This window comes from Coregonus lavaretus, assembly GCF_964263955.1.
Source record: "Coregonus lavaretus genome assembly, chromosome: 15".
NCBI classification, from domain to species: Eukaryota; Metazoa; Chordata; class Actinopteri; order Salmoniformes; family Salmonidae; genus Coregonus; species Coregonus lavaretus.
The window spans coordinates 3,955,068-3,970,455 of NC_140002.1; the positions used below are offsets into that span (position 1 = coordinate 3,955,068).

The 15,388-nt window shown below is 42.9% G+C and overlaps 1 pseudogene across 1 annotated transcript in view; it reads left to right on the plus strand.

Moving 5' to 3' along the window:
* The first annotated feature begins 5,080 nt into the window (after positions 1–5,080).
* Positions 5,081–15,388, plus strand: part of LOC311142604 (DNA repair protein RAD50-like) — a 38,691-nt pseudogene continuing 28,383 nt past the window's right edge. Inside the window, exons 1-6 of the transcript in view lie at positions 5,081–5,196; positions 6,426–6,630; positions 6,909–7,038; positions 10,048–10,213; positions 13,325–13,514; positions 13,690–13,895. The product of the transcript in view is annotated as a DNA repair protein RAD50-like (transcript). The remainder of the gene's footprint in view (positions 5,197–6,425; positions 6,631–6,908; positions 7,039–10,047; positions 10,214–13,324; positions 13,515–13,689; positions 13,896–15,388) is intronic.

A 15,388-nucleotide genomic window follows, 5' to 3' on the forward strand; every position in this document is an offset into this window, starting at 1 on the left:
CATTTTTTTGTGACAGCTGGGATAATATTTCCTACGATGACTTTAGCGTGAACCGGCAGGGACCCGCCCCTCTTCTCCTTCTCATTCACCTGATGAACAAATGTAAATTTCAGAGATATTGTCCTTGAGTGAATTCATCATGTTTGACAGAAACAAAAGGAAGCTAAAAGTATTATTTAAACACCCAGCTTAAATTAAATGTAAAAGGACAGACCCACATAAAATGAGAAACTATCCAAGTCTTACTTTCAGTGTTGCAATTTGTGCATCTGCACACAGCACAAAAAGGCTGGTGTTTGTATCCAACAGGACACACTAGCCCATGAGTGACAAGTTCAAAGGTGTCGCCTTGGGCCATTATTTTTGTTGTTGATTGGATCATTTCCCTGATAAGAATAAAAAATGTTAAGCAACGTGTTGCATAAAAAATTATACTGATGGTCATTAAAGCATAATCATGTGAGGCTATAAAAGTAGGGCTATATTTGATTCAAAATTGTTTAAAAGTGTAAAAGTTACCTGGCTCCGCTTCCTACTCTATTGTGCGTTATGGTCTTTAATAATGTCTAAAGAAGTGTCTGTCGGAGTCTGTGTTATTGCTTTGTTGAGCAGGCTGATTTAGGATGGCACTGGTGCTGACAGGACAGACTACACAGAAGCCATTCAGAGGGAGTGGACAAAGTCGAACACAGTCGCAGTTGACGGAACAAACAATTTGATGAATAAATAGCAATACTTGATGAAACATTGATGATGCATTTTTGTGTGGAGTTGCTGCTGTCCATGGCGCTGAAAACATTGGAGTTGTGTGTGTGTTTAAAAATATATTATTATTAAAACGCTAGAGGCAGCCAGCTTCCCAACACTTTGAATTCCTCAGCCTCTCCTAGAAAGAGAAAAAAATAATAATAAAAGACAGAAAAATATATTAATAAGTTGTAAAAATAAAATAAAAAAATCGGATTTGGTGATGAGATTGAATCCATGCTAACTACATTGAACCAAAATACACTGATAACTACACTGAACAAAAATACACTGATACCTACACTGAACAAAAATATAAAACGTAACATGCAACAATTTCAAATATTTTACTGAGTTACAGTTCATATATCGAAATCAGTCCATTTTTTATTTATTTATTAGGAGGCCCTAATCTATGGATTTCACATGACTGGAAATATAGCGATGCATCTGTTGGTCACAGAAAGTTACAAAAACAAGTAGGGGCGTGGATCAGAAAACCAGTCAGTATAATGCAGTGCGACACATCTCCTTCGCATAGAGTTGATCAGGCTGTTGATTGTGGCCTGTGGAATGTTGTCCCACTCCTCTTCATTGGCTGTGTGGAGTGGATGGATATTGGCGGGAACTGGAAGACGCTGTCGTACATGTCGATCCAGAGCATCCCAAACATGCTCAACGGGTGACATGTCTGGTGAGTATGCAGGCCATTGAAGAACTGGGACATGTTCACCACGTTGACATCAGCAAACCGCTCGCCCACACGACGCCATACGTCTGCCATCTGCCCGGTACAGTTGAAACCGGGATTCATCTGTGAAGAGCACACTTCTCCAGCGTGCCAGTGGCCATCGAAGGTGAGCATTTGCCCACTGAAGTTGGTTACGACGCCGAACTGCAGTCAGGTCAAGACCCTGGTGAGGACGACCAGTGCGCAGATGAGTTTCTGACAGTTTGTGCAGAAATTCTTCGGTTGAGCAAACCCACAATTTCATCAGCTGTCCGGGTGGCTGGTCTCAGATGATCCCGCAGGTGAAGAAGCATTTCATTTTTGGGGGGTAAATACAGGCAAATATTGATAAAAGTTACCTTGTCCAAGAGAGATTTACACGGTTATCAAAACGTCACGCCAGGGTAAACCTACACGGAACACAGCCCTTATTTTAAGTGTTTCTAAAATCCCCTATGGGAAAAATGAATGGTGGAAAAACTATTGGAACCATTTCCTTGTTTGACTGCTAGATTTTATGCGTCTCATACTGTGGTACTCTATGAGTCTGGATCTGAGTCAAGGGGCCAGGGTTCCAATCTAGAAGCACGGTTTCAACTGCTCCTACAGTTTTGCTTTGGTACTGCAGTTTAACTGACGCCCAGAAAATACAATTTCAAGAGATGGTCACATAGAGAGTCAGATTAGAAAAATTCATCAACAGGATCAACTGAGTTTAACACTAAAACCAGTCGTTCACGCTGTTGGCAGTATGTGCACTTGATTCAGCAGCGCCGGTAAGGCAAAGTGTTCCCATTTTGAACCATTTCATATGTCTGAAGGTAGGACTCTGCCTACCCGGCAGGCCCAGAGAGCGAATCAAGTGCACATATACAGTGAGGGAAAAAAGTATTTGATCCCCTGCTGATTTTGTACGTTTGCCCACTGACAAAGACATGATCAGTCTATAATTTTAATGGTAGGTTTATCTGAACGGTGAGAGACAGAATAACAACAAAAAAATCCGGAAAAACGCATGTCAAAAATGTTATGAATTGATTTGCATTTTAATGAGGGAAATAAGTATTTGACCCCTCTGCAAAACATGACTTAGTACTTGGTGGCAAAACCCTTGTTGGCAATCACAGAGGTTAGACGTTTCTTGTAGTTGTCCACCAGGTTTGCACACATCTCAGGAGGGATTTTGTCCCACTCCTCTTTGCAGATCTTCTCCAAGTCATTAAGGTTTCGAGCCTGACGTTTGGCAACTCGAACCTTCAGCTCCCTCCACAGATTTTCTATGGGATTAAGGTCTGGAGACTGGCTAGGCCACTCCAGACCTTAATCTGGAATACCCATCCACGACCCAATTTCAATGCCCTGGCTGAGGGAAGGAGGTTCTCACCCAAGATTTGACGGTACATGGCCCCGCCCATCATCCCTTTGATGCGGTGAAGTTGTCCTGTCCCCTTAGCAGAAAAACACCCCCAAAGCATAATGTTTCCACCTCCGTGTGTGACAGTGGGGATGGTGTTCTTGGGGTCATAGGCAGCATTCCTCCTCCTCCAAACACGGCGAGTTGAGTTGATGCCAAAGAGCTCAATTTTGGTCTCATCTGACCACAACATTTTCACCCAGTTCTCCTCTGAATCATTCAGATGTTCATTGGCAAACTTCAGACCGGCATGTATATGTGCTTTCTTGAGCAGGGGGACCTTGCGGGCACTGCATAATTTCAGTCTTTCCCGGCGTAGTGTGTTACCAATTGTTTTCTTGGTGACTATGGTCCCAGCTGCCTTGAGATAATTGACAAGATCATCCGGTGTAGTTCTGGGCTGATTTCACACCGTTCTCATGATCATTGCAACTCCATGAGGTGAGATCTTGCATGGAGCCCCAGGCCAAGGGAGATTGACAGTCTTTTGTGTTTCTTCTATTTGCGAATAATCGCACCAACTGTTGTCACCTTCACACCAAGCTGCTTGGCGATGGTCTTGTAGCCCATTCCAGCCTTGTGTACATCTACAATCTTGTCCCTGACATCCTTGGAGAGCTCTTTGGTCTTGGCCATGGTGGAGAGTTTGGAATCTGATTGATTGATTGCTTCTGTGGACAGGTGTCTTTTATACAAGTAACAAGCTGAGATTAGGAGCACTCCCTTTAAGAGTGTGCTCCTAATCTCAGCTCGTTACCTGTATAAAAGACACCTGGGAGCCAGAAATCTTTCTGATTGAGAGGGGGTCAAATACTTATTTCCGTCATTAAAATGCAAATCAATTTATAACATTTCTGACATGCGTTTTATCTGGATTTTTGTTGTTGTTATTCTGTCTCTCACTGTTCAAATAAACCTACCATTAAAATTATAGACTGATCATTTCTTTGTCAGTGGACAAACGTACAAAATCAGCAGGGGATCAAATACTTTTTTCCCTCACTGTAGGTCTACCGCTGGCCAATAAGATAGCTCAGATCACTGTGTCTGCACAGTTTCCTCAAGATGTAAATAGAACCCTCGAACGGACAGCAAAGTTGATACTGTGAGATTTAAAAACTTTAAAAACCATGACTAGAGAGAGACTCAATGAATACAGCAAAGAGCTGCTGTTTTTATGAGCAAGTTCATGTTTAAATTGTCACTCAGCACTGTCAACACTTTGTTCAACACTTTTATAAGACTTAAAATGCACGTTCTCCCTACTTCCACTCACGCTACAACCAGCACTGCAGCTGCGATGAATGAGTATAGCAAAGTGTTCCGATAAGCTTACATTGTTATTATTGGTGGCTTGTGGCTTTTTTAATATCGAGGAATATTTGACTTTCTCTGGTCATAGGAGTAACAACATGATTTGGTGCATGAGGCAGAAATAATGCAGTGCGACTTGAGTTTCAGCTGGAAGACTGTGTCAACCTTTTCTCAGTGGAGGGAGCGAGAGCGGAGGGACGGTGAGTCGGGTAAGAGGCAGCCTCACCACTACTCCCTCACTTCCTTCAGACTGACCATCAGATGCAAGCCACCAGTCTAGTAAAAATATATTTATTTATGCTCACTCAGCTGTGCCTCACAAGTAATACAACAAATTATCTATTACCAGTGTGATCATATACCTCATATTTTCAAAATGGCCTGAGAAGAACAACATTAGCAGGGCAATTCAAGCATAGCCAATATGCAGTGATAATTTGACACTAGCGCCACCTTTACGGCAGCCGGAAATACAGCCCAGAGAGTTTAATAGTTACATGTATAGGGTTGCAGATGTAATTACAAGGTACAGTGATATTCTTGAGCTCTGAGCTCCAACAATGCAGGACAAAGTGAAATAAAACAATTAAACAATAATAAAAATAGATTATAATATAAATAAGTGTGTGTGTGGGGGGGGGGGGGGGGGGGTAGCAGACCAGTGGTGGCTATTCAGCAGCCTGATGGTCTGGGGGTAGAAGCTATTGACCAGTCTTACAGTTTTTTGCCATGATGCTCCTATACTGCCCACGTCTGAGTGATGGAAACTGGGAGAACAGGCCATGGCTCGGGTGGCTGGGGTCCCTGATGATCTCTTGGCCTTCCTGCAACACCTGGTGTTGTAAATGTCCTGCAGGGCAAGCAGTGTGCTCCCAATGGTGCGTTCGGCTGAGTGTACTTCCCTCTGTAGCGTCTTGCAGTCCGCGGTGGTGGAGTTGCCGCACCAGGCTGTGATGCAGCCAGACAGTATGATCTCGACGGTGCTCCTACTGTATAGAACCCTGTGAGGGACCTCGGGGACAGGCCAAATTTCTTCAGCATCCTAAGGTTGAAGAGTCGCTGTCGTGCCTTCTTCACCACGGTGTCTGTGTGGTTTGACCGTTTCAGTTCCTCTGAGATGTGTACACCGAGGAACTTGACGTTCATGAGGATGGGGGCATGCCCAGCCTGGTTCTTCCTGAAGTCCAGAATCAGCTCCTTTATTTTGCTAACGTTGAGGGAGATGTTTTTTAACTGAATATACAATATCGAAACAGTAACCATAAAATATAAAACTCTGGAGTATAGGCTGACTACAGTAGTACAGGCTGATTAGTGTCAGTAGTATAGGCTGATTACAGTAGTACAGGCTGATTAGTGTCCATAGTATAGGCTGATTACAGTAGTACAGGCTGATTAGTGTCAGTAGTATAGGCTGATTACAGTAGTACAGGCTGATTAGTGTCCGTAGTATAGGCTGATTACAGTAGTACAGGCTGATTAGTGTCAGTAGTATAGGCTGACTACAGTAGTACAGGCTGATTAGTGTCAGTAGTATAGGCTGATTACAGTAGTACAGGCTGATTAGTGTCAGTAGTATAGGCTGATTACAGTAGTACAGGCTGATTAGTGTCCGTAGTATAGGCTGATTACAGTAGTACAGGCTGATTAGTGTCCGTAGTATAGGCTGATTACAGTAGTACAGGCTGATTAGTGTCCGTAGTATAGGCTGATTACAGTAGTACAGGCTGATTAGTGTCCGTAGTATAGGCTGATTACAGTAGTACAGGCTGATTAGTGTCCGTAGTATAGGCTGATTACAGTAGTACAGGCTGATTAGTGTCCGTAGTATAGGCTGATTACAGTAGTACAGGCTGATTAGTGTCCGTAGTATAGGCTGATTACAGTAGTACAGGCAGATTAGTGTCAGTAGTATAGGCTGATTACAGTAGTACAGGCTGATTAGTGTCCGTAGTATAGGCTGATTACAGTAGTACAGGCTGATTAGAATTATGGCTGTGATGATCTGGTGTCTGTAGTTCCTGTTGCTTTACTCAGTGACCAGAGAATTCTAAGAAGAGCTGCTTCAAAGAAATACCTCACCGTATTTCAATTATTGTAACTCTCTTTCTCACTCAGCGTTCCCACGCGCCTTAAACCCATTTATTTACCCATATAAATGAATAGATATAAAGGATTTAGCTATGTGAACTAACGGTTCTCCCTCACTCCACCATTCAGGTACATCAAGGTGCTGGAGATGCTGAGGCAGCTGAGGCTGAATCACTCAAGCGACGTGTGGGAGTGCCAGGTGGAGCTGAGGTTCCTGAAGCTGAACGAGGAGAAGGCCCAGCCCATCAGGGAGCTGCTTACCACCAAGGAGAACCAGCTGGCCTCCTCCAAAGAGACTGTTCAGAAGATAGAGAGCCAGTTTGAACCCTTGGACGTGGATCCTCGTTCCACAGATAATTATTTCTAGATGAAGATGAATGGTGTACATCTGCTCATGATATAGTGTTTTATAGAGCATGCCATTTAGAACCAATTTAGAGGCTAAACAAGTGTTGTTTTTGTCCTGTTTATAAAACTAGCGGCTGAAAGTAAACCAAGGCAATTCTTAATTAGGTAACTCAATTAAAATGTTTTGCATGCGATGACAGTCTGACGAAGATGTATTACCGCATGTATATCACTCATGAAGTATTTTGATCTGTTTTATATCAGAACCGACTAGTTGATATTGATGAGAATCTGGGGGAAGGTGATGAAGCTGGACAACGACATCGAGGCCTTACCCAGCAGGAAGGCGCAGATGGAGGAAGACAACCAGGAACTGGAGGAGAAAATGGAGCAGGTATGACAGATTAATTTCACAGGAACATTTCTGGGGCAGTTGAGCACTATTGAGCATTATTCCATTCTCATCAATGGAGAACACCTTATCTAAGTGTGCTTGTGATCCCAACACCTGCTAACAAAGAACCAAGAGTCCATTCTGAGAAGAGCTTGATTATCCCATAGTCCCAGTCGGTATTAGATAGAACGCCGCCTGTGGTGAAAACAATGGTTACCTAGGTTACCCCATTGGATCTCAGGAAAAACTGTACCCTTTTCAAAAACAATTTTCTTGTTGTCTGCTTGTTTTAGTCAATTACAAAACTAAATTTCAGAAAAGTACAACATGTCTAAAGATTACTTTTCAACATTGCCTGCTCCCGAGTGTTCTCACTACTTACAAAAACATAATATTGTAGGGCTTCCCTCATGCCCCTTTTCATGACAGTGCTAGCAGTGAGTGAGTGCTAGCTAGCTACCAACCAACCGGAACATTAATATAACATAATACTTTGGGATTTTGGCAATGAGGCCCTTTATACACTTCCCCAGAGTCAGATGAACTTGTGGATAGAATTTGTATGTACAGTGGGGAGAACAAGTATTTGATACACTGCCAATTTTGCAGGTTTTCCTACTTACAAAGCATGTAGCGGTCTGTAATTTTTATCATAGGTACACTTCAACTGTGAGAGACGGAATCTAAAACAAAAATCCAGAAAATCACATTGTATGATTTTTAAGTAATTAATTAGCATTTTATTGCATGACATAAGTATTTGATACATCCGAAAAGCAGAACTTAATATTTGGTACAGAAACCTTTGTTTGCAATTACAGAGATCATATGTTTCCTGTAGGTCTTGATCATGTTTGCACACACTGCAGCAGGGATTTTGGCCCACTCCTCCATACAGACCTTCTCCAGATCCATCAGGTTTCGGGGCTGTCGCTGGGCAATACGGACTTTCAGCTACATCCAAAGATTTTCTATTGGGTTCAGGTCTGGAGACTGGCTAGGCCACTCCAGGACCTTGAGATGCTTCTTACGGAGCCACTCCTTAGTTGCCCTGGATGTGTGTTTCGGGTCATTGTCATGCTGGAAGACCCAGCCTCGACCCATCTACAATGCTCTTACTGAGGGAAGGAGGTTGTTGGCCAAGATATCGCGATACATGGCCCCATCCATCCTCCCCTCAATATGGTGCAGTCGTCCTGTCCCCTTTGCAGAAAAGCATCCACAAAGAATGATGTTTCCACTTTCATGCATCACGGTTGGGATGGTGTTCTTGGGGTTGTACTTATCCTTCTTCTTCCTCCAAATACGGCGAGTGGAGTTTAGACCAAAAAGCTCTATTTTTGTCTCCTCAGACCACATGACCTTCTCCCATTCCTCCTCTGGATCATCCAGATGGTCATTGGCAAACTTCAGACGGGCCTGGACATGCGCTGGCTTGAGCAGGGGGACCTTGCGTGTGCTGCAGGATTTTAATCCATGACGGCGTAGTGTGTTACTAATGGTTTTCTTTGAGACTGTGGTCCCAGCTCTCTTCAGGTCATTGACCAGGTCCTGCCGTGTAGTTCTGGGCTGATCCCTCACCTTCCTCATGATCATTGATGCCCCATGAGGTGAGATCTTGCATGGAGCCCCAGACCGAGGGTGATTGACCATCATCTTGAACTTCTTCCATTTTCTAATAATTGCACCAACAGTTGTTGCCTTCTCACCAAGCTGCTTGCCTATTGTCCTGTAGCCCATCCCAGCCTTGTGCAGGTCTACAATTTTATCCCTGATGTCCTTACACAGCTCTCTGGTCTTGGCCATTGTGGAAAGGTTGGAGTCTGTTTGATTGAGTGTGTGGACAGGTGTCTTTTATACAGGTAACGAGTTCAAACAGGTGCAGTTAATACAGGTAATGAGTGGAGAACAGGAGGGCTTCTTAAAGAAAAACTAACAGGTCTGTGAGAGCCGGAATTCTTGCTGGTTGGTAGGTGATCAAATGCTTATGTCATGCAATAAAATGCAAATTAATTACTTAAAAATCATACAATGTGATTTTCTGGATTAAAAATTACAGACCTCTACATGCTTTGTAAGTAGGAAAACCTGCAAAATCGGCAGTGTATCAAATACTTGTTCTCCCCACTGTATCTGTGTCCAGAATGAAGCATGCTAGCAGATACCCGTAGACTTCCAGTCATTGCGCTAACACTAATTAGCATTGACTTGCGAAACTACCTCTAACTTCATTTATACTGGACAAAGAGACATACATTTTTTATCCATGAGTTCATCTGATTCTGGAGAAGTGGATAAAGGGCCTCATTGCCCAAAATCACAAAGTATCCCTTTTAGCTAGCCAAGACCAACAACACAAACAAACGGACTATACAGCTACAAGTAGTGTGTGGAGTTACAAAAGTTAAATGTCTTACCAGTGATGACATTTTTTCCACACACATAGCTACATGCAGACGACTTGGACACCGGGTCCCCACATTTCCCACTCTCCCACGTTGAATAGCCTGAAGCCACAGGGCTCTTCTGGCAGGCTCTATTTCCATGAGTGGGAGCATTGTGATCCGTAGGTCAGGATTTTTGACCTGGTTACATGTGCATTGAACAACATAACAGCTTTTCGGCATGTTTTGTTATTTATGTATAACAAAAAAATCAACAACGAAGTTGGCTCTTTTACAATGGGGGTGAATGGGGAAAGAATGTTTGTTTTCCCCAATTTCTGGGCGTGGTCGAGGGGAATTCCTTATTATTATGTGAATATCACCTCGGGGTGTGGGAAATCTCAGAGCTATTAGATAACAAAATGGGAGCTTTATTTTCACCTATGATAATTCAATACATCACAGATCTTTATTCAAACAAATATCTTGTCACACATTTTGGAACTCCTCACAATTCTCACTTTCATAAATGTTTCCATATTCCTTAATGGTTGTGTCCCTGTCATGTCGTCTGTGTGGCCTGTGTAACTGAAGCCCTGTTGAGTGGCTGTCTGGCCGGGCTCAGGTGTTTCAGGGCTCAGATGAGCAGCTGCAGGAGATGTACCAGAACCACCAGAGGACAGTCAATGAGAAAGAGAGGAGGCTCACAGAGTGCCAAAAGGAGATGGAGCAAGCCGGGAGAGAGAGCCAGAGACTCAACCGCTTAAAGTCTGACCTTCTAGTAGAACAAGGTGTGACATTGGACTGACCATACTGTATAACCATGAAGAGTTCTATGTTAGGTGCATTTAAGTCCTTTTATATTTAACTGTTTGTCAGTGTTGATGATTTGCCCTATCGATGCACTAGACCAGGGCTGTCAAACATACGGGTCCAATCCGGCCTGCGGGTGTTTTGAGTTTTTTTTAAAGATATGTAGAGTGCATTCGAAAAGTATTCAGAACCCTTTACTTTTTCCAAATGTTGTTACGTTATTCTAAAATGGATTAAATTGTTTTTTTCCCTCATCAATCTACACACAATACCTCATAATGACACAGCAAAAACAGGTTTTTAGAAATGTTCGCAAATGTATTTTTAAAAAAATACAGGAAATATCAGATTTACATAAGTATTCAAACACTTTGCAATGAGACTCGAAATTGAGCTTTGGTGCATCCCGCTTGGAGTTTGCCAAAAGGCACCTAAAGACTCTCAGACCATGAGAAACAAGATTCCCTGATCTGATTAAACCAAGATTGAACTCTTTGTCCTGAATGCCAAGCATCACATCTGGAGGAAACCTGGCACCATCCCTACGGTGAAGCATGGTGGTGGCAGCATCATGCTGTGGGGATGTTTTTCAGCGGCAGGGACTGGGAGACTAGTCAGGATCAAGGGAAAGATTAATGGAGCAAAGTACAGAGATTCTTGATTAAAACCTGCTCCAAAGCGCTCAGGACCTCAGACTGGGGCAAAGGTTTACCTTCCAACAGGACAACAACCCTAAGCACACAGCCAAAACAATGCAGGAGTGGCTTCGCGACAAGTCTCTGAATGTCCTTGGGTGGCCCAGCCAGAGCCCGGACTTGAACCCGATCTAACATCTCAAGACCTGAAAATAGCTGTGCAGCAACGCTCCCCATCCAACCTGACAGAGCTTGAGAGGATCTACAGAGAAGAATGGGAGAAACTCCCCAAATACAGGTGTGCCAAGCTTGTAGCGTCATACCCAAGAAGATTCAAGGCTGTAATTGCTGCCAAAGTTGCTTCAACAAAGTACTGAGTAAAGGGTCTGAATACTTATGTACAGTGGGGAGAACAAGTATTTGATACACTGCCGATTTTGCAGGTTTTCCTACTTACAAAGCATGTAGAGGTCTGTAATTTTTGTCATAGGTACACTTCAACTGTGAGAGACGGAATCTAAAACAAAAATCCAGAAAATCACATTGTATGATTTTTAAGTAATTAATTTGCATTTTATTGCATGACATAAGCATTTGATCACCTACCAACCAGTAAGAATTCCGGCTCTCACAGACCTGTTAGTTTTTCTTTAAGAAGCCCTCCTGTTCTCCACTCATGACCTGTATTAACTGCACCTGTTTGAAATCGTTACCTGTATAAAAGGCACCTGTCCACACACTCAATCAAACAGACTCCAACCTCTCCACAATGGCCAAGACCAGAGAGCTGTGTAAGGACATCAGGGATACAATTGTAGACCTGCACAAGGCTGGGATGGGCTACAGGACAATAGGCAAGCAGCTTGGTGAGAAGGCAACAACTGTTGGCGCAATTATTAGAAAATGGGAGAAGTTCAAGATGACGGTCAATCACCCTCGGTCTGGGGCTCCATGCAAGATCTCACCTCGTGGGGCATCAGTGATCATGAGGAAGGTGAGGGATCAGCCCAGAACTACACAGCAGGACCTGGTCAATGACCTGAAGAGAGCTGGGACCACAGTCTCAAAGAACCATTAGTAACACACTACGCCGTCATGGATTAAAATCCTGCAGCGCACGCAAGGTCCCCCTGCTCAAGCCAGTGCATGTCCAGGCCCGTCTGAAGTTTGCCAATGACCATCTGGATGATCCAGAGGAGGAATGGGAGAAGGTCATGTGGTCTGATGAGACAAAAATAGAGCTTTTTGGTCTAAATTCCACTCGCTTTGTTTGGAGGAAGAAGAAGGATGAGTACAACCCTAAGAACACCATCCCAACCGTGAAGCATGGAGGTGGAAACATCATTCTTTGGGGATGCTTTTCTGCAAAGGGGACAGGACGACTGCACCGTATTGAGGGGAGGATGGATGGGGCCATGTATCGCGAGATCTTGGCCAACAACCTCCTTCCCTCAGTAAGAGCATTGAAGATGGGTCGTGGCTGGGTCTTCCAGCATGACAACGACCCGAAACACACAGCCAGTGCAACTAAGGAGTGGCACCGTAAGAAGCATCTCAAGGTTCTGGAGTGGCCTAGCCAGTCTCCAGACCTGAACGCAATAGAACATCTTTTGAGGGAGCTGAAAGTCTGTATTGCCCAGCAACAGCCCCGAAACCTGAAGGATCTGGAGAAGGTCTGTATGGAGGAGTGGGCCAAAATCCCTGCTGCAGTGTGTGCAAACCTGGTCAAGACCTACAGGAAACTTATGATCTCTGTAATTGCAAACAAAGGTTTTTGCTTTTCTGATGTATCAAATACTTATGTCATGCAATAAAATGCAAATTAATTACTTTAAAATCATTCAATGTGATTTTCTGGATTTTTGTTTTAGATTCCGTCTCTCACAGTTGAAGTGTACCTATGATAAAAATGACAGACCTCTACATGCTTTGTAAGTAGGAAAACCTGCAAAATCGGCAGTGTATCAAATACTTGTTCTACCCACTGTACATGTAATATTTCAGTTTATTTATATTTATACATTTGATAAATATTTATTTATTTATTTATTTATTTTATTTTATTACTTTTTTTTGGTGGGGGGAAACAAACTCATTACACTTTAAAATGACTAATACCTAATCGAAACTGTAGAAATGATAATGGACCTACAGTCCATTTGTACAGTTTCTTGACCGTGTTCAGCTCGCTAATAATCACCTAAATGAAAGCTACACAGTCAGGTAGCATAGAACATATAACCAATTTTCAGTGCGGCCTTCTGGACCTCGTTGAAGACTGAATGTGACCCCTGGGGCCACATTTGTTTGACATCCCTGCTGTAGACTGTAGATGTGTGTTGGCTGGTCTAAACATACAGTAATCAATAAACCTAACAGATCATATTGAATGTTTAATTTCATTACAGGTGCTACGCTGATATTGATCCTGTTGTATTTTTCTCCTCCACTAAGGTCTTCTCCAGCTGGAAGCTGATTGCCACGCCCAGAACATGAGGAACTGTGACTCCCAGGTCAGAGACCTGGCAGCCTACCTGGAAATGGAGGGCTACAACCGTTTCCCCTTCAAAGACAGACAGCTGCAGAGCTTCAACCAACAGGTCAAAGAGTAAGACAAAGTAAGACAAAGTCAAAGTCCCGTCAGGTAAGACAAAGTCCCGTCAGCACAAAGCTTGGAAAGATACAGCTCTGTTCCATTGGTCATGTTTAGATCATGTTTACACGGTCAGGAAACTGACCCTAAACTGACTCCTGACACTATTAATGTTCTATGACGATGTTCTTCTAAGCCATTCTCTATATTCCAACCTGTGTTCCAGAGGGATATGCAAGAGAAGGAAGCCATGAAGCAGCAGAGCATCGATGAGACCGAAGACAAGAAGACGGGTTTGGAGAGGACCACTGAGCTGACGAAAGACCTGCAGGGCACAAAGCAGCAGGAGCTGAGGAACGTCAATCTGACCTGCAGGGACTGGAGGACTCCTCCACCCGGCTGCAGGAACTGGAAACGGAGCTCACCAAAGCGGTACAAGCACAACACATGTCTGCACCCTATTCCCTTCTATAGTACACTACTTTTGACCAAGGTCCATATGGTAGAAGCGCACTTTTCCAAAAGTAGTGCACTATATAGGGAATAGGTTGCCACTCAGGACGCAACAATCCTTTTTTGAATTCAATGAGAAAAAAAGTTTTCCCCTGTGAATGTGTTGTTTGTCGCAAAGAGAAAGTTACTGAGTCATGTTCACTAGACTTTTGGGTTTGAATGATAGTGTCCCTCTAGATTGTTTTCTTAGGCGACCAAATGAACATCCAAAGCTGCAAACATCTACAAGTAGTCCTGCCTCTAAGTAAGGGGTATTAAAATCCTACCCTGGAGGTACAGAGTACTGCTGGTGAGTGTTATATACAGTACCAGTCAAAAGTTTGGACACACCTACTCATTCCAGGGTTTTTCTACATTATAGAATAATAGTGAAGACATCAAAACAATGAAATAACACATATGGAATCATGTAGTAACCAAAAAAGTGTTAAACAAATACAAATATATTTAATATTTGAGATTATTCAAATAGCCACACTTTGCCTTGAGGAATTCTCTCAACCAGCTTTATTAGGTAGTCACCTGGAATGCAGGTAACTCTGCTGCAGAGGATAAGTTCATTAGAGTTAACTGCACCTCAAGGCAAAGAGTGGCTACTTTGAAGAATCTAAAATATATTTTGATTTGTTTAACACTTTTTTGGTTACTACATAATTCCATATGTGTTATTTCATAGTTTTGATTTCTTCACTATTATTCTACTGTCGTGTATCTTGTCGCTGCTGGTGCTCATTGCTGTCAAACAAAGGAGTCCGCTCATACTGAACCTTTGATCATAAGTTTTATTCATATCACACGATTTCAGCATAAGTGACGGATGTCATGACACCCAGAGAGCAGTGTCCTCGAATTGTAATGTCTGCTCTAACCTCTTCTTCGTTTTTCCCCAGTATATATAATCTCCCCAAGATATGGGTGGCTCCCTCTACTGTCCAATCACCTGTCTCCCCTGGGGCGTCACCCTACAAATGGCTACTTTTGAACTGAAATAAACATCCGTTCAGTTCCACATGAAAAACATTAACAAAGAGATAATCCTAATACACTACACTACAATTTCGAAAATAGTACAAATAAAGAAAAACCCTGGAATGAGTAGGTGTGTCCAAACTTTCGACTGGTACTGTATATACTGTATTTATATATTTAAAGATTATTATTGTAAAAACATTTAACAATACACATTCAAACGAAAGCAGACAGATGCACACAAACATCAACAACATCACAACTGCCCAGACCCACCTGCTTACACCCCCAATCTCCAGCACCACCATCACTCTCTTCCACATGGCTTCAAACTGCACCATTTTGTTTTTCTCCGTCGCCCACGCACTTTCAACATTTAGACAATAAAGCATTTGACCGTTCTATTGTGTTAACAATGGAGGATTAGTTGATTTACAGTTTTT